Genomic DNA, 18,891 nt, shown 5'->3' with positions numbered 1-18,891 from the left:
ATCTTAATAATATTGGATGGATATATTGGATAATATGGAGCATGGTATGTTACTCCATTTACTTAGGCTTTTAAAATTTCTTTTACTAGTGCTTAGTCCTTTTCATTGTACAGCCATTTTACATGTTTTGTTAGATTTATTCTGAAGTATTTCATATTTTAATGCCATTATAAATATGAGTATTAAAAAAAATAATTTCCTGGGTGTCTGTTTCCAGGAAGATGGAGTAGACATAGTTTTCCTTATTTTCCCTGCTAAGTACAGCTAAAAGCCCTGGGCATTCTATATACGGAGACTATACACTGAACAAACAAGAAAATTCTGAAAGGTGGAGAGAAGGTGGACCGGATAGGGATGTTTGGACACAAAGAATGACATGGCGGTGAGTTCCTGAATTTCCTTTTGCCTGATGCTTCCCAGACTGGATCTGGAGAAGCCTGGAACCTGGAACCGTCAACAGACACAGACAAAAACAAATCCTCAAGCCAAAGGCCCAGGAAATGGGAAGCCTAGCAAGACAGGAATGAAGAGGAAATCCAGGCATTCTCAGATGAAGACTAAGAGAGTTTGTCTCCAGCAGCCCTAACCTAAAAGAATGACTAAAACAAGTTGTCTAAACAGAAAGGAAATAAAAGAAATTGAATTTTACAACATCAGAAAGGAAAAAAGAACACTGTAAGAGTAAAAATATGGGTAAATACATAGACTTCTCTTTCTGAGTTTTCTAAATTGTATTTGACAGTTGAAGCAAAACCTTTAGCATGACCTAATGTGGTCCTCAGCGTTTGTAGAAGATACTAGAATGAGGCAGGATAAAGAGGTGTGAAGATTTTAGTACTTAACTCAAACTGGTAGAATGTTAACACCAAGAGACTTTATAGGTTATGTGTAAATGATGAAATAGCTAGAGTAAACACTAAAAAACTTTACAAAGAAATGCACTAAATAACACTACACATAAATTCAAATGGAACTCTACAAATATTCAGGTAATGCACAGTAAGACCGGAAAAAGAAAACAGAAGTGAAAAGCTGAGAGAACAAACAGAAAACAAATGGCAAACTGAGGCCTTAATATACTAATAATTACATTAGTGGAAATCTCCTAAACACACCAGTTAGAAGAGACTGGCAGAATGGGTTTAAAAGCATGGCCCAATTAGGGGTGCCTAGCTGGCTCAGTCCATAGAGTGTGTGACTCTTGATCTTGTGGATGTGAGTTTGAGCCCAACATTGGGTGTAGAGATTACTGAGAAATATTTAAAAAATTTTTTTTAAAAATAGGGGCACCAGGGTGGCTCAGTTGGTTAAGCATCCAACCTCAGCTCAGGTCATGATCCCATGGTTCATGGGTTTGAGCCCTGCATCAGGCTCTGTGCTGACAGCTTGGAGCCTGCTTCAGATTCTGTGTCTCCCTCTCTCTCTATGCCCCACCTCCCCTTGTGTGCTTGCTCACTCTCTTTCTCTCAAAAATAAGTAAACGTTAAAAAAAAATAACATAAAAACATGGCATAGTTTTTTAAAATATGTCTTATTTATGTGTGTCTACATCTAGGCACTACTGGGGTAGCACAGAGTATTCTTTTTTTTTAATTTTTAAAAAATGTTTATTTATTTTTGAGAGACAGAGCACAAGCAGGGGAGGGGCAGAAAGAGAGGGAGGCACAGAATCTGAAGCAGGCTCCAGGCTTTGAGCTGTCAGCACAGAGCCCGAGGCGGGGCTTGAACTCACAAGCTGTGAGATCATGACCTGAGCTGAAGTCAGATGCCCAACTGACTGAGTCATCCAGGCACCCCAAAACATGACCTAATTATATGCTGTTTATAAGAAATACATTTTAAATATCACATAATGTTAAATATAATAATTATAGATTAAAAGTAAAATGATAGAAAAAAATATATGCAAACATTAAGAAAGCAGGAGTGGCTATGTTAATATTAGACAAAGTTGACGTTATAACAAAGGAAATTACTAGGGACAGAGAGGGGTATTATATAATGGTGAAAGAATCAATATACCAAGAAGACAGAATCCTAAATGTTTGTGCACCAAATAACAAGATGCAAAATAGGTGAAGCATAAACTGATAGACATCTCCACAGTTACAGTTGGGAGACTTCAACACCCTTTTCTCCCATCCAAGTACTAACCAGGCCCGACCCTGCTTAGCTTCCGAGATCAGACGAGATCGGGCGCGTTCAGGGTGGTATGGCTGTAGACAACACCCTTTTCTCAACAACTATAAACAATTAGACATAAAATTAGCAGGGATATACAATTCAATAACACCATCAACCAACAAGATCTGATGGACATTACAGATGTTCTAGAACAATCTACCCAACAACAGCGGAATACACATTCTTTTTTCAAGTGCCCATGGAACTAAGATTGATAATATTTGGGGCCATAAAGCAAATCTCAACAAGTTTGAAAGGATTGAAATCATATAAAGTAAAATCTCTGCCCACTGGAATAAATGGAACCAAACTAGAAATCAGTAACAGAAGGGTGATAGGAAAATCTCCCAACACCTGGAAATTAAACAAGACACTTCTAAATATTTCATGGCTCCAAGATGAATTCTCAAGGGAAATTAAAAAAAAAAAATGAACCGAATTTAGGTGAAATACAAGATAGCAACATTTGTAGGATGCAGCTAAAGCAGAATGGAGAGGGAAATTTATAGCACTTACTGTTTATATTGGGAAAGAGGAAATGTCTCAAATCAGTCAATGATCTTTACTCCCACTTCAGGAAATCAGGAAGAGATTTAAAAAGCCCTAAAGCAGGGGAGCCTGGGTGGATTAGTTGGTTAAACATCTGACTTCGACTTAGGTGATGATCTTGTAGTTTGTGAGCCTGAGCCACAAACAGCTCAGAGCCTGGAACCTTTTTCATTTTCTGTGCCTCTCTCTCTCTCTGCCCCTCATCCCACTTGTGCTCTGTCTCTCTCTGTCTCTCAAAAACAAACATAGAAAATTAAAAAAAAAAATTCTAAAGCCAATAGAATGAAGGAAATAATGAAGCTAAAAAATTGAGATTGAAAACAGAAAAATAGAAAAAAATCAATGAAACCAAACCTGGTTCTTTGAAAAGATCAACAAAATTGACAAACCACATTACTAAGATCAGTAATGAAATAGGGAATATCACTACAGAATCTGCAGACATTGAAAGGATAATAGAATGCCACAAAATACTCTATACACACAGATTTGATAATTTAGGTGAAATGTATCAATTCTTTAAAAAGTATAAACTACCTCACTTCATCAAATATTAAAGTGATAATCTGAATAGCCCTGATAGCCCTATAACTATTAATGAAATTGAATTCATAAAATTTCTGAAAAAGAAGTCTCCAGGTCCAGATGGTTTCATTGGAAAGTTCTAAAAAAATGTTTAAAGAATTAACACCAATTCTATATAATCTCTTCCAGAAAATAGAAGATGAGAGCCATTTCAGTCATTTCTCAATTCATTCTATGAAACCAGTATTGCCCTGATATTAAAACCAAAGACAGTAAAAAAATAAACAAATAAAAAATAAATAAAAGAAAAAAAGAAAATTATAGACCAATATCTCTCATGAATATAGATTCAAAAATACTTAACAAAATAATTGCAAATAGATTTCAGAAATGTATAAGAAGAATTGTACATCACAACCAAGTGAAGTTAATTCCAGAGATCCAGGGCTAGTTCAGTATTTGAAAATAAACCAATGTAATTTACCAAGAAATATTGTATGATCGTATGAATTGATATAGAAAGAATACTTGGCAAAATTCAATACCCATTCATGATAAAAACTCAAGAGACTAGAAATGGAGGGGACTTCTTCAACTTGCTAAAAAACATCTACAGAAAACCTACAACTGACATCATACTTAATGGAAATATTGAATACTTTTCCTCTAAGATCAGAAACAAGGCAAAAATGTCCCCTCTCACCACTGCTAGTCAACATATACTGGGAGTTCATGCCAGTGCAATGAGGCAAGAGAAGGAAATAAAAGGGTTATGGATCAGAAAGGAAGGAATAAAACTTTTCTTTTTGCAGATGACATGATGGTCTATGTAGAAAATCCCGTGGCATCAACAGCAATAAAACTCAGTGGAACTAATAAATGAGTTCAGTAAGGTTATAGGATACAAGATGAACATATAGTAGTCAACTGTATTTCTTTCTGTATACTATCAATGAGACTGAAATAAAAAAAAATAAACCTATATGCCAACTAATTTGGATGTAAATTAAAAAAGAAAGACTTAAAAAATGAAAATCAAAATTAAAAGTAAAAATAGCATGTATAATTACAGGGGTGCCTGGGTGGCTCAGTCAGTTGAGTGTCCAACTCTTGGTTTCGGCTCAGGTCATGATCCCAGGGTCGTAGGATCGAGCCCCATGTCAGGCTCCACGGTGTGGAGCCTCCTTGGGATTCTCTTTCTCCCTCTGCTCCTCTTCTCTGCTCATGCACTCTCAATATTTTTCTCTGTCTAAAAATAAAAACGAAGAGGCACCTGGGTGGCTCAATCAGCTGAGTGGCTGACTTCAGCTCAGGTCATGATCTCTCGGTTTGTGAGTTTGAGCCCCGCATTGGGCTCTGTGCTGACAGCTCAGAGCCTGTAGCCTGATTTGGATTCTGTGTCTCCCTCTCCTGCTTGCACTCTGTCTCTCTCTCTCTCTCTCAAAAATAATTAAACATTAAAAAAATTTCTTAAAAAATGAGATAAAAAAAGTCATCACTCACACACACACACCCCCCCCCCCAAAAAAAAGAAAAAAGAAGAAAAAAAATACTTAGGTGTAAATGTAACAAAACATGTACAGGACTTGCATGCTGAAAACTAAAAAACACTGATGAAATTAATCAAAGAGATATAAAGAAACATTCTGTGTTCCTGGACAAGAAGATACAATAAAGATGTCAGTTATCCCCCAGTTGATATATAGATTTAGCACAATTCCTATCAAAACTCCAGCAAGATTATTTTGTATATTTTGACAAGATTATGCCACACTTTCTATGGGGAAAACAAAGGAACCAAAATAGCTAAACAAGAAGAAAAATGGAAGAATCGCTCTGCTTGATTTTTAGACTTTGGGCTGCGTTGATCAGCACTATGGTGGTATTGGCAGAGGAACGCACATACGGTTCCATGGATGCAGAAATAGCCACACACAAGTATGACCAACTTTTGTTCATTGTTTGTTTTATTTTTGACAAAGGGATACAAGTCATTTGGGGGAGAAAGGATAGTTTTTGGAACCGAGGGTGCTGGAGTAACTGGATGGATATCTGTAGGCAAAAAAAAACAAAGCAAGCCTCAAGCCAAACCTCTGTGTACAAAAATAAACTCAAAATGGTTCTTAGATTTACTGTGAAACATAAAACTGTAAAATTTGAGATGATAACATAAGAGACAATCTCTAAGACCTAGGGTCTGGTTGAAGAGTTCTTAGACATGATGCCAAAAGCATGATCCATAAAAGAAAAAATTGTATTACTGGACTGCATAAAAACCCTGTTAAGAGGATGGGGAAATAAGCTATAAGCTGGTAAAAACATTTACAAACCACATATCTGACAAAAGACTCATATTTAGAATATATATTTTATTTATTTATGTATTTGCATGAATGGGACAGGGGCAGAAGGAGAGAGAGAACGAATCTTAAGCAGGCTCCATGCTCAGCGAGGAGCCTGATGCAGGGCTTGATCCCTGGACCCTCGGATCATGACCTGAGCTGAAATCAATAGTCAGATGCTTAACTGAGTGAGCCACCCCACTTAGGCTCCCATAGAATATATGTTTCTTTTTTTTTTTAAGTTTATTTATTTTTAAGAGAGAGAGAGAGAACATGGGGGAGAGGGAGAGAGAGAATCCCAAGGAAGCTCAGCACTGTGAGCGCAGAGCCCAATGCGGGGTTTGATCCCACAAACTGTGGGATCATGACCTGTGCCGAGATCAAGAGTCTGAAGCTTACTCGATTGACCACCTAGATGCCCCTATAGATTTCATTTTCTAAGTGTTAATTGCTGATACATAGAAATGCTAATGATCTTTGTTTACTTTTCTTGTGTCTTCTTTCCTTGATTAATTAACTTACTAGTTTGAATAGCTATTTTGTAGATTCCTAATGGGTTTTTTTATTCACACAATCATGACACCGAGAATAAAAACAGTTCACTTCTTTCTTGCTAACAATTTTGTCTTTGATTTATTTATTTTTTTGTTTTATATTGCTGCCAAAAGCATCCAGTATAATGTTGAAAAGAATTGGTGAGAATGGAGATTACTGCCTGATTCCTGAGCTTAGGGAGAAATCCTTTGCTCTCATTATATTACACTTATGATGTAATAGCTATTCTTTTGGGTAGATGCTTAGGATTTTTACATCTATGTTCATGAGGGCTACTGGTCTTTTGTTTTCTTATAACTGAAAAAATTTTTGGTACCAGGGTAACATTGATTTCATAAAAATGAGTTGAGAAGTGTTCCTGCTATTTTCTAAAAGAATCATATATGACTTCTGTTATTTATTCCTTATATGTTTGATAGAATTCATCAGTGAAATAATCTTGGCCTGGAAGTTTGTTTGTGGGAAGGTTCGAATTATGAATTGAATTAAAAAAAATTTTTTTTCATGTATATTTATTTTTGAGAGAGACAGCAACAGAATGCGAGTGGGTTGGGGCAGAGAGAGAGGGAGGCACAGAATCCGAAGCAGCTCCAGGCTCTGAGCTGTCAACACAGAGCCTGAGGCGAGGCTTGAACTCACGAGCTGTGAGATCATGACCCGAGCCGAAGTCAGATGCTCAACTGACTGAGCCACCCGGGCACCCCTGAATTATCAGTTGAATTTCTTAAATAGATGTAGAGCTATTTAGACTTTTTATTTTTCTTGTTAGTTTTGGTAATTAAAAAAATTTTTTTAAACGTTTATTTGTTGTTGAGAGACAGAGAGAGAGACAGAACGTGAGCAGGGGAGGGGCAGAGAGAGAGGGAGACACAGAATCCGAAGCAGCTCCAGGCTCCAGGCTGTCAGTACAGAGCGCGACGCGGGGCTCGACTCACAAACCGCGAGATCATGACCTGAGCTGAAGTGAGTCGCTTAACTGACTGAGCCACTCAGGCACCCCAGTTTTGGTAATTTTATGTTTCAAGGACTGTTTCCATTTTATATAAATGGTCAGATATATTGGCATACACATTAGGATTGCTACATCTTTTTGATGAACTGACACCTTTACCGTCAGGAAATCTCCCTCTTCATCCCTGTTGATGTTCCTTGTTCTGAAGTTTGCTTTTCCTGATATTAATATTGCCATTTCAGTTTTCTTTTAACATCTGTATGTCTGTCTTTCTCCATCCTTTCACTTTTAAACTATCTGTGTCTTTACATTTAAAATGGGTTTCTTATGGAGCGTATATAGTTGTGTTTTGGTCTTTCTTAAAATATGATCTAATAATGTCTACGTTTTAATTGGAGTGTTTGGAACATTTACATTTACTATAAATACTATGGTTGAGTTTAAATCTCACACCTTGCTCTTTTTCTATCTGCTCTTTGTAATCTTTTGCATTAATTTAGTAACTTAAAAAAGTTTAAGTTTATTTATTTTGAGAGAGAGAGAGAGAAAACAAGGAAGGGGCAGAGAGAGAGGGAGAGACGGAATCCCAAGCTGACTCTGCACTACCAGCACAGAGCTTGACGTGGGGCTCAGTCCCACAAACCAAGAGAGCCGAAATCAAGTTGGACACTTAACCAACTGAGCCACCCAGGCGCCCCAAATTCAGTAACTTTTAAAAGTCTATTTGAGGGGCACCTGGCTGGATCAGTCCGTAGAGCATGGAACTCTTGTTCTCGGAGTCATGAATTTGAGCCCAATGTTGGTTGTAGACTTTACTTTAAAAAACATGAGAAAGGGGCACCAAGGTGGCTCAGTCAGTTAAGTGTCCAACTCTTGGTTTCGGCTCAGGTCATGATCTCTTGGTTTTGTCTGAGTGCAGAGCCCACTTGGGATTCTCTCTCTTTCCCTCTCTTTCCGCCCCTCCCCTGCTCATGCTGTCCCTGTTTCTCTCAAAACAAATAATAATAACTTTAAAAAAATACATGAAAAAAAGTCCATTTGAAAAAGTCTATTTGTCTTTATATTTAAAGGTTATTTTCATTAGTTTTAGAAATCTAGGCTTAAACCTGTACATTATTTTTTTAAATGTTTATTTTTGAGAGAGAGAAAGAGAGAGAGTGAGCAAGCAGGGGAGAGGCAGAGAGAGAGGAAACACAGAATCCGAAGCAGGCATCAGGCTCCGAGCTGTCAGCACAGAGCCTGACAGGGGGCTCGAACCCACTAACTGTGAGATCATGACCTGAGCCAAAGTCGGAGGCTCAACTGACCAAGCCACCCAGGTGCCCCAACCTTTAAATATGAAGGCAAACAGACTTTTTCAAATGGACTTTTAAAAATTACTAAATTAAAGGTTATTTTCTCTTGTATAGAATTCTATTTCGGGGCACCTGGGTGGCTCAGTCGATTAGGTATTTGATTTCAGTTCAAGTCATGATCTCACGGTTGGTTTGTTTGAGCTCCGCATCAGGCTGTCTGCTCTCAGTGCAGAGCCCGCTTTGGATCCTCTTTCTCCTTCCTCTCTGCCCCTCCCCTGCTCGTGCATGCATGAGCGCACGCTGTCTCTCAAAAACAAACATTGGAAAAAAAAAAAGAATTATAGGTTGACAGGTTTTTTTAAGTATTTATTTTTGAGAAAGTGCACAGGTGTGGGGGAGGGGCAGAGAGAGAGAGAGAGAGAGAGTGGGACAGAGAATCTGAAGTAAGCTCCTCACTGTAAGTACAGAGCCCAACTTGGGGCTTGAACTCATGAACCCTGAGATCATGACCTGAGCTGAAGTCAGACGCTTACCTGACTGAGCCACCCAGGTGCCCTGAGAGTTTTGTTTTGTTTTGTTTTTTAATTGACTTCTGACTTGCAGAGTTTCTGATAAGAAATTTACACTCATCTTTGTTCCATAAAGTGTCTTTTTGTCTGCTGGCTGTTTTTTTTAATGTTTATTTATGTTTTTTTTAAAAAAAAATAATGTTTATTTTTGAGAGAGAGACACACAGAGTGTGAGTGGAGAAGGGGCAGAGAGAGAGAGAGACAGAAACCGAAGCAGGCTCCAGGCTCTGAGCTGTCAGCACAGAGCCCGACGCAGGGCTCGAACCCACAAACTGCGAGATCATGACCTGAGCTGAAGTTGGACACTTAACTGACTGAGCCACCCAAGAGCCCCTATTTATTTATCTTTGAGAGAGACAGAGAGCAAGAGAGAGAATCCCAAGCAGGCTCCGGGCTGTCAGCACAGAGCCTGACCAGGGCTCAAACTCATGAAACCATGAGATCATGATCTGAGCAGAAATAGAGAGTCAGACGCTTAATGCTTAACTGACTGAACCACCCAGGCACCCTCTTCTGACTGTTTCTAGCATTTTTTTTTCTTTATTACTCATGGCTTTTTAGCAGTTTTGCTATTATGTGCCTTGGTTTTATTTTCTATGTGTTTATCCTGTTTAGGGTTCATTGAGCTTCTTGGATCTGTGAACTTATGCTTTTCATCAAATTTGCAAATTTTTCTGTCATTTTTTTCAAAAACTATTTTTCCTGGGGCGCCTGGGTGACTCAGTTGGTTAAGCATCTGACTTTGGCTCAGGTCATGATCTCGCGGTTCCTGGTTTTGAGCCCTGCGTCGGGCTCTGTGCTGACAGCTCAGAGCCTGAAGCCTGCTTCGGATTCTGTGTCTCCCTCTATCTGTCCCTCCCCTGCTCACACTCTGTGTTTCTTTCTCTCTCTCCCTCTCTCTCAAAAAAAAATTTTTTTTTTCCCTACCCCCTTTTCTGGAACTTTAATTACACATCTGCTTGATAGTGTTCTACAGAGGCTAGAAATACTGAAATACTGTTCAGTATTTTCGGTCTTTTTTCTCTCCTTTACATTTTAGATGTTTTGTATCGTTGTATCTTCTAATTCACCAATCATAATTTTCTGTGATATTAAATCTTTTGTTAAACCCATTCATTAACTTTCTACTCCAGACACGGTGTTTTTCATCTCTGGAAGGGCCATCTGTTGGCATGAGTGCCCCCCCACCCCCGCCGGCTCCCCGCTCAGGACAGCACCCAAGTACTTGTTCTGTGTGTGTGTCCGATCGTACACTCCTTCTGTGGTGTGTCTTTTTTCTTCTTTTCCTCGGCCACCTGGTAGCCCTGAGAATCGAGGGTACTGTTCTGTGCCTCGTATTCCAGGATGTCACCACCTACTGCTTCATTTCCTTTGGTTCTCATCACCAGGCCATATATGGAAAATCATGCCTACCCTGTTGTTTTTGCCACAAGGACGCAGCCATCTTTCCCCTTCCTTTTGGCAGTGCTGTTCTGTCGGCCTCTGTTGCATGTGTGAACTAGGAGGAAGGACTAGAATTCACGGCCAGAAATCTCGCCATCACAGGTAATAATATATAGTTGGCTTCTTTTTGGCTAATTGGTTGACAGCATCCATGAAGGAAAGAGAAAAATAGTATATGAGTCAGGGCTTTACAGTTTGCAGCATAGTTTCATTAACATGATTTTATGTAATCTTTTTATTGTGATGAACTATATAGAACACAAAATTTACCATTTTAGCCATTTTTTTTTAATGTTTATTTTTGAGACAGAGAGAGACAGAGCATGAATGGGGAAGGGGCAGAGAGAGAGGGAGACACAGAATCTGAAACAGGCTCCAGGCTCCGAGCCATCAGTCCAGAGCCCGACGTGGGGCTCGAACTCACGGACCGCGAGATCGTGACCTGAGCTGAAGTCGGACACTTAACCGACTGAGCCACCCGGGCGCCCCCATTTTAGCCATTTTTAAGTGTGCAGTTCAGTGGCATTAAGCACACTCACGTTGTCGCACAACCCAAACTGAACTCCGTACCCATTAAACAATAATCTCCCAGTCCCGTGTCCTCAGCGCCTGGCCATCACCATCCTATTTGCCACCTCTATGAATTTGACTAGTTGGGTACCTCACACAGTGGAAACATAGAATATTGGCCCTTTTGTGTCTAGTTTATTTCACTTGGCATCATGTCTTCATGGTTCGTCCATGTCGTAGCATTTGTCGATTTTCCTTGCTTTTTAAGGAATAATATTCCACTGTATGGATATACCCCATTTTCTTTATCTATTACATCCATTGATGGACGCATGGGCTGTTTCCACCTCTTGGCTATTGTGAATAATGCATAATGCTGCCATGGACACGGGTGTCCAAATATTTGTTCAAGTCCCTGCCTTTAATTCTTTAGTGTATCTACTCAGAATTGGAATTCTTGGCCAATAGGATAATGTTATGTCTAATTTTTGAGGAACTGCTATCCCGTCTCCACAGTCGCCATACTATTTTACGTTCCCACCACCAACACGCAAGAGTTCTGGTCTCTGCACATCCTCACCGGTACTCATTTATCTTTACAGCTGCTTGGTGAGGAGTGTGGACAACATTCTCTCCATTTCACAGCTGAGACCGTTGAGGTCGAGTTACTTGCCTAAGGTTACAGACTGGTGAGTTGTCTCCATAGTCATTAGTCCAAATCTTTTGATTTTTTTAAATGTTTATTTTTGAGGGAGACAGACAAAGAGAGAGAGAGAGGGAGACCTTGAGTGGGGGAGGGGCAGTGAGAGGGGGACAGAGGATCTGAAGTGGGCTCTGTGCTGTCCGAGCAGAGCCCAGTGCGAGTCTCGAACTCATGAACTGTGAGATCATGATCTGAGCCGAAGTCAGACGCTTAACCAACTGAGCCAGCCAGTTGCCCCCAAACCTTTTGATATTTCTTTATTGAAATATAATTGGCATGTAGCACTGTGTCAGTTTGAGGTGGGCAATGCGTTGATTTGCTACACTTACTTATTGTGATATGATTACCACCATTTTAGCTAACACCTCTTATGTCACATAATTATTTGTTTCTTTGTGGTGGGAGCAATTCAGAGCCAGCCTATCGGTGCCTTTGAAGTTGATAATACAGAATTGTTGACTATAATCACCGTGCTGTGCATTAGGTCTCCAGGACGCGTGCGTCTGCTAGTTCCAAGTTTATAGCCTTAAACAGCAGATGCCCCAAGTCTGTCCACCCCTGGGCTTCTGGTAACCATCATTTATTTGGCTCTGTTTTTACGCATTTGACTTTTTTTAGATTCCCCATATAACTGAGAGCCTGCAGTATTTGTCTCCCTCTGTGTGACTTACCTCACTCAGCATAACGCCCTTCAGGGCCACCGATGTTGTAACAAATGGCAGGATTTCTTTCTTTCTCAAGGCGGGATACCACCCCGTTGGTACCTATCCCAGGCCTCCTCGACGCGTTCATCTGTTGGCACTTGTCTCCCAAACCTTTTGATTTTATGGTTTACTTTGGCTGTCGCTTCATTTTGGTTTTTTTGTTTTGGTTCTTCCTTCTTCTGTCTCCAGGGGTTCTCACACACAGTAGGCCTTCAGTGCTTCATAAATGGGCAATGACTGAGCTGAGGTTTAGGGTTTTAGCTGGGAGATGTTATCTGCTGCTTTTTCTCCCTTTTGGGTTAATTTCTGCATAGCCAGGAAGAAGGATGACAAATTTCCCTCTCAAAAATGTCAGGCTTAGGTAAAATCATTGTATCACTATCGAGCATTTATGAAGTACATTATTCACTTTTTTCTACCCCTCTCTCTCTATTTTTAAGGATTGTATTATTAAGTTATCTCTGCACCCAGCGTGGGGCTCGAACTCACAACACTGAGATCAGGAGTCTTACATTCCACCGACTGACCCAGCCAGGAGCCCTTCTATCTGTATTTTTAATAGAAGATTCCGGTGACCTTAGAGGTCTGTTTCTTCCACTGAGTAGAAACTCACGTGCACCCCAAGGGAGCCCCGCTTCTCCTGGGACAGACTTTGCCCAAATCTGCACCTGACAACAGGTCTTCCTCTTGTTGATCCCGCAGACCCACTCTTTCTGACTTTCCAGGCCTCCCGCCTGCCCACTGAACACCCCTGGAACTTCAGGTGGGGCTCTTGGGAGGCGGCTCGAAAGAGCACTGTCCCTCCGGCTGGTCTATGGCCTCCTTTTTAATTGAGATCTAGTTCACATATCGTAAAATTCACCCTTTGAAAGCTTACAGTTCGGTGGTTTTTAGTACTTTCAGGGCTGTGCAGCCATCATCACAGTCTAATTCCAGAACATTTTCATCACCCCAAAAAGAAACCCTGTACCCATCAAGAGTGTCTCCTCATTCTCCCCTTTCCTGAGCCCCTGGCAAGCACTGCTCTACTCTCTTTCTGTGTGGATTTGCCTGTTTGAAACATCTCATATAAATAGAACCATATAGTATGTCGTCTTTTGTGTCTGGCTCCTTTCACTGAGCACGATGTGTTCAACATTCAGCCAGGTTGTTGTGTAAATCCCTCCTTCCTTGCTTCCAGGGAGGGGCTGGATCCTATTCCATTGGATGGACATTTGAATTGCTTATTTTTTCAGCCTTTATGAATAATGCTGCCATGGACATTTGGGCACAAATTTTTGTGTGAACGTATGTTTTCAGTTTTCTTGGGTATATAACAAGGAGAGGAATTGCTAGGTCATATCGTAACTCTGTATGTAACTACTTCTTATGTCATGGACAGACATTTACTGAGATAAATTTTCTGCAGTGTATAAATCATTCCTACGCATACAGATATTTAACTTTTTAGAGGAACTGCTACAGTTTTCCAAAGTGGCTGCACCATTCTCCACCCCACCAGCGGTGGGTGAGATTCCACTTTCTCCACATCCTCGCCAGCACTGGTTATTGTCTATTTTCGATTATGGCCATTCTGGTGGGTGTGAAGTGGCATCTCATTGTAGTTTCGATTTATTTGTGTTTCCCTAATTACTAATGACGTTGAGTATCTTTTTGTTGTCGAGAACTGACCTCTGTGCTCCTGCTCCGGAGCCGAAATAGAACACGAAGACAGTTTGGTGATAAAGAGCGACGATAATTGTATTACTTTGCCAGGCAGGAGAGGTTGCCACAGGCTGATGTCTTCAAAACTGTAGACCAGGGGCACCCGGCTGGCTCAGTCAGTGGTGGAACGGGCGACTCTTGATCTTGGGGTTGTGAGTTCAAGCCCCACAATGGGAATGGAAACTGCTTTAAAAAAAAAGAAGAAAAAAGAAAAACTGTAGAGCCGCCTGGGGTGAAAGGCTGAAGGGTTTTATAGGAAAACACAGGATCTAGGCTGTTTTGATAAGAATCTGGTATGTGCTGCCAGCCACGATCCTTTGTCATGTCTTCAAGGTGGTCTCATGACCAGCCCTGGCAACAGCTGTCTGAATCTTGTTACTAAGTATACATTGAGGTCGCCAAGATGTCTATATTGATAAGAAGTTCCTGGAACAAAGGATTCTACAGAACAACAAGTGAAGGTGGAGGAGGAGGCTTCAAAAATGAAGAAGAGAAAAATTCCTCAGTTTAAAGTCAGCCTTTTGCTGAAGCATTAGTGTGTCTATCTTTATGTCTATGCATCTGTACTTTTTAAAAAGTTTTTATTTTTAAGTAATCTCTACACCCAACATGGGGCTTGAACTCACAACCCTGAGATCAAGAGTTGCATGCTCTACTGACTGAGCCAGCCAGGCACCCCAACACTTGTACTTTTATAGCCGTTTCATTTTCATGTGCTGATTACCCATTTGTATCTCATCTTTGGGGAAACATCTATTCAAATCTGGTGCCCATTTTTTTCATTGGGTTATGTATCTTTTTTTTTTTTTATTGTGGAGTATGAGAGGTTGTTTTTTTTTTTTTAAGATGATACATCATGATGATTCCATTTTTTATTTTTTATTTTATTTTATTTTTTTAACGTTTATTTATTTTTGAGACTGAGAGAGACAGAGCATGAACTGGGGAGGAGCAGAAAGAGCGGGAGACACAGAATCGGAAACAGGCTCCAGGCTCTGAGCTGTCAGCACAGACCCTGACGCGGGGCTTGAACTCACGGACCGTGAGATCATGACCTGAGCCGAAGTCGGACGCCCAACCGACCGAGCCACCCAGGCGCCCCATGATGATTCCATTTTTTAAAGTTTATTTATTTTGAGAGAGAGAGAGCGAGCAGGGGAGGGGCAGAGAGAGAGGGAGGGGGAGAGAGAATCCCAAGTAGGCTCCACGCTGTCAGTGCAGAGCCCAAAGTGGGGCTTGAACTAATCAATCGTGAGATCATGACCTGAGCTGAAACCAAGAGAGTTGGACGCTTAACCAGCCGAGCCACCCAGGCCCCCCTTGGTATCAGAGTTTTTATATAGTCCAGATACACAGACCCTTATCAGATAGAATTTGCAAATACATTATCCCATTCCATGGGAGTGTCTTTTCACTTTCCTGATACTATCCTTTGATGTACAAGAGTTTCAAATTATGTTCAAGTCCAATTTTTTTCCTGGTTGCTTGTGCTTTAATTTAGGTAATTATTGACTAATCCAAGGTTATGAAGACTTATACCTGTTTTCTTCTATGACTTTTGTAGGTTTGGCTGTTACATTTAGGTCTATGGTGTATTTTGAGTTAATTTTTGTATTTGGCATGAGGTAGAGGTCCAACTTCTTTCTTTTACATTGTGGATATCCCATTGTCCCAGCACCATTTGTTGAAAAGACTATTCCTTCTGCATTGAGTTCTCCTGGCACTGTTGCCAAAACTCAACTGGAATATTTGGGTTTATTTCTGGACTCTGTTCCATTGATCTAAATGTCTGTCCTTATGCTACTACTGTTATCTTAACAACTTTGGATTTGTAGTTTATTTTGTATGAAAATTTTTTACAGTGAAAAAGTTTAAATTTGGCCAGTTGGACTCAGTTTAGATGATCCCAATTTTGTTGGCAATATCCAAAGCATCCTCCTAGTCAGGAGCCATTTGAACATATGCCATCTTCTCTCTGCCGGGCCTGATCAGGGTGTTGGCCTTGGCCACATCAGTGTCATAGAGCTTCTTCACAGCCTGTTTGATCTGGTGCTTGTTGGCCTTAACATCCACAGTGAACACAAGTGTATTGTTGTCTTCTATTTTCTTCATATCTGAGTCGGTAGTCAGGGGGAACTTGATGATGGCATAGTGCTCAAGCTGGTTTCTCCTAGGGGGCCTCTTTCAAGGATATTTGGGCTGCCCTAGGAGACGCAGTGTCTTGGGCCATAGGAATGTGGGTGACGTGTGGATCTTCTTTTTTTGTTTTAAAGTGTATTTTTTTTTAATGATCTCTACCCCCAGTGTGGGGCTTGAACTTATAACCCCAAGATCAGGAGTTGCGTGCTCTTCCGATTGAGCCAGACAGGAGCCCCGGATCTTCTTCTTCTTCTTCTTGGTGACTGTGGACACCTCTCAGCACCACTTTCTTGGCATTCAAAGCCTGTGCTTTCAGTTCAGCTTTGGGAGGGGCAGGGGCTTCCTTCTTTGCCTTTAGCGCCATCTTCGTGAAATGTAGATTTGTAGTTTAAATTTGAAATTTGGAAGTATGAGTCCTCCAAATTTATACTTCTTTTTCAAGATTGTTTTGGCTATTTGGCTCCTTTGCATTTCCATATACAATTTAGGATCGGCATCTCAGTGTCTTCCAAGGAAAAAGAAAAAAGCCAGCAGATAATTTGGTACGGGTTGCATTGAATCTCTAGGTGGGTTTGGAGCGTAACCTTTGCCCAGCATTAGTGAGGTCTTCCCAGTCTTCTGATCCATGAACGATGTTTGTTTTTTTTGTTTGTTTGTTTTTTGTTTTTTCAGTTTTCAGTGTACAAATCTTACACCTCTTTTGTTAACTTTATTCTTAAACGTTTTATTACTTTTGATACTGGTCTATGCTCTTTAACCAGGGTGACCTCATCACGAACGTAGCATTCCAGGACACCATCCATCTGGTTGTAAAAGAAGTCTGGGGAACTTATCTTTATGATTCCTTGTTCCCTGCACCCCCTCTGCTGCCCTCCCCCCCTCAGGTTTTAGTCTGTATGTTGCATTTGCTTGGAACGGGGCCCCTGTGTCGTATGTAGTTAATTTGATGCCGTCATTAGGGCTTCTCCCTATTAAGGGGGATGAATGATACGGAGAAGAGAGGCTTTGGAGCTCCACAGACCTTTGACTCTGGGAAGCCATTTACTGGCTGTGTGACCTTGAGCGACTTGTCACTTTTCCTTTGTCTGTTGGGGCTGTGTGTAAGCAAGGTAAATGGAAGCACCTGGAACACTACTCGCCCCCATTGGGTCCACTTCCTAGACTGATGTGTTATTAACAGCCCAGAGACTTGGGCCTTTCAGCTCTTCCCAACTTTTCGTGGTGAGAATATTCAAACACAGAAACATTGAAATCAGCTTCTTGTATTCCTGATTCTGGATTCATCCTTATCTACCCCCCTAACACTGACCCTGGCCTGGGGAAGGACAGCTTTCCTCCCTTCCTGCTTATTTCCGCCCCTACTCCCTCTTTACAACATTGTAGTGAAAATGATTGAACACTTCAACCCACCTGTCCTTCGCTAGAGGCTAGTATTTACTGCTTGGAAATAGCTTAGAATTCTGAGTTATTTCCCTGTTGGGGGCTCCGATTAATCCTGGGCCCCTAGAACTAGGGAGAAAACGGGTGGGCGGGGGTCTTTCTGTAGCAGGTGTGTCCACCCTCTTCTGTAATCTGGTGTCAAGTGGACCTTGAAGCTGTTTTTCCAACAGGGTCGGATTCTTCTCTCTCCTTACTCATCCTCCACCTTTTCCATCTTCCCTCCAAGGTTGGTTTTTAAATTTTCTTTTAGTATCGCATGTATTGTAAACTGTACACCACCACACAGGGGCTCGGCCTTGGGACCCTGTGATTAAGTCGCATCTCTACCGACTGAACCAGCCAGGCAGGTGCCCTTCCAAGATCCATTTTAAGTACTATCCTTTCCAGACTTTCCCATCAGCAGGTTTTGCCGACTCGCACCTGTTCCCTGCTTGTACCATCGACGCTTTCTACTTTTATCCCCCTTAAGCATCTTTTTTTCTTGCAGGGCTGCGTCCGGTCCTTGTGTGCCATCCTGCCTGGCACAGAACGGAGGTGCTCCAGGTGTATCTGCTGGACCACCGAGCCAAGGCAGGTAGGTGCGTGACATTTTCTGGAGTGGTCTCTGGTTAATGCTCAGCGCGCGAGTTCATCTCACATCGAGATGCTGGTTATTTTTGTTGAGACAATATAAAATAGGTGTTTGAATTAAGCTCCTCGAAGATCTTTCTTTAGTCCTTAGTGGACTGTGGTAAAGCTCTACGACAAAAACAAGGACTGCCCGATGACGCCAAAGCAGGTAACAGTATTCTGCTTTTTAAGTTTCTAATGATTTAGTTGGAGACCTCTTCATTCTGTAAACACCTAGCACAATACTGGACTCATTGTTGTAATCTCTTAGGTTTCCAGATTTTATTTCCACACATTTTCCTCTCTTACATCCTCACCCCACGTCCCCTCTCATCGACTTACTGGTTAGCAGGTAGCAAAACCAAAGTGTAACAGAGGGTAAGCACTTATGTCGCCCAAGGCAAGTGCTGTTTTCTCAAGGAGCTACTTCTGACTTAGGTATGATCCAGCTGAGGTGCTCACTCTTATCCCTGTAAGGTCCTATGTCAAGCTGTGAAAAGCTAGTGAATATCAATTAAAATTGGTGAAATTGACATTTAGCTGGTATTTGGTTTTTCCCCTGAACTTTGGATAAATTTACCAAAATCTATTTGTGAATTCACTTTATGTAATAGTGTAGGAAGGCTGCAAACTAGTGCTTTTGTTTTTTCCTCTGAACCCCACGTACC

The 18,891-nt window shown here is 41.1% G+C and overlaps 1 long non-coding RNA gene and 2 pseudogenes across 6 annotated transcripts in view; 1 reads left to right on the top strand and 2 right to left on the bottom strand.

Moving 5' to 3' along the window:
* Nucleotides 1-18,891, top strand: part of LOC106979954 (uncharacterized) — a 75,310-nt gene that overhangs the window by 35,629 nt on the left and 20,790 nt on the right. For all 6 annotated transcript variants that reach the window (XR_008300538.1, XR_008300542.1, XR_008300540.1 and 3 more), the window contains one exon: nucleotides 18,102-18,188. This is a non-coding gene — a long non-coding RNA (uncharacterized LOC106979954). The remainder of the gene's footprint in view (nucleotides 1-18,101; nucleotides 18,189-18,891) is intronic.
* Nucleotides 2,118-2,224, bottom strand: LOC113602930 (uncharacterized; annotated as a pseudogene).
* LOC106979917 (60S ribosomal protein L23a-like) lies at nucleotides 15,220-18,815 on the bottom strand (annotated as a pseudogene).

This window comes from Acinonyx jubatus, chromosome B4 (genome assembly GCF_027475565.1).
Source record: "Acinonyx jubatus isolate Ajub_Pintada_27869175 chromosome B4, VMU_Ajub_asm_v1.0, whole genome shotgun sequence".
Lineage (NCBI taxonomy): Eukaryota > Metazoa > Chordata > Mammalia > Carnivora > Felidae > Acinonyx > Acinonyx jubatus.
The sequence above is the reverse complement of the archived record's forward strand: the minus strand, read 5'-3'. Positions and strand labels throughout refer to the sequence as shown.